Raw genomic sequence first — 1,100 nt, forward strand, 5'->3', positions numbered from 1 at the left:
CATGATAGCCCCTAAAAAATAGCTCCCTTTACCAGAGTTCCACTTTAATGCTCACTTTAAATAAACTTATAGACTCCTCAATACTCTAAAAAGCTAGATGAAGTTTCTCCACTACTCTAAATATAAGACTTTTTAAAAGACAATGAGAAAAGCAAGAGACTCTTACAAAGACTTGCATGCTAGACACACAAACCAGAAATAATCCATTTATTCCCCCTTGACCTTTCTTGGCTAGACTAACTCAATTAGTACCCCTAAACGACCAGACACTTGCCAAGATAACATATTTGTGTTTAATCATTCAAAAAGTGAAATATTATGTACTGTAATGTAACACTTTTTACGGAAACCTCCAGTTGAGCAACAGTTCCAGAAAAAATTGTGAAATGAAGTAAAAAGCTGCCCAGAACACCATACTTCCACTCAAGTTAATTCAAAAAAATTAAGTTTCAGTACTAGGCAGAAAGTCAAGACCTCATTTTTAGCAAAGTAGAAGCGGCACATATTTAAACGCAGCCTGTTTGGAATAACTTCGGAATAGCAACCATCACTGGCAAGTTATTGAATACCATCATCCCCTGGCCAGCAACTTGTGCCACACGCAGACCTCATGACAGAACGACGAGAAAAATGCCAGGGCTGATTTCTACAGCCGCTTCCAGCGCGTTGCATCAACCCAGGTATAGGGTAACCCAGGCTGCCGAAGGGAAAGCCGGGACAGAAACACGCACCGTGGGGCTGAGCACCGCCGGGCAATTCCGGCTGACGCAGCGGGGCTGCGCGGAAAACCCGCACATGGCTCTGGGGACACGCACACACACGCGGATCGGGGGAACGCGCACACAGGGGCTTTGGGACCGCACAGACCCGGGCTGTGGGGAGCGCACAGACACCCGCGGATTCGGGGACACGCACACACGGGGGTTTGGGGAAGGCGCACACAGCCGCGGATTTGGGGACACGCACACACGGGGGCTAGGGGACTGCACAGACACCCGCAGATTCGGGGACACGCACACACGGGGGTTTGGGGAAAGCGCACACACCCGCGGATTTGGGGACACGCACACATCCCGGCCCGCCGGCGTGCAGCCCGTACA

General features: G+C 49.8%; 1 long non-coding RNA gene across 1 annotated transcript in view; it reads left to right on the plus strand.

Annotated features, from left to right (window-relative positions):
* Positions 1 to 540: 540 nt before the first annotated feature.
* LOC102039709 overlaps positions 541 to 1,100 on the plus strand; it is an 8,409-nt gene continuing 7,849 nt past the window's right edge. Inside the window, exon 1 of the long non-coding RNA XR_265394.1 lies at positions 541 to 680. This is a non-coding gene — a long non-coding RNA (uncharacterized LOC102039709). The remainder of the gene's footprint in view (positions 681 to 1,100) is intronic.

Source organism: Geospiza fortis, unplaced genomic scaffold, assembly GCF_000277835.1.
Source record: "Geospiza fortis unplaced genomic scaffold, GeoFor_1.0 scaffold2, whole genome shotgun sequence".
Classification (NCBI taxonomy): domain Eukaryota; kingdom Metazoa; phylum Chordata; class Aves; order Passeriformes; family Thraupidae; genus Geospiza; species Geospiza fortis.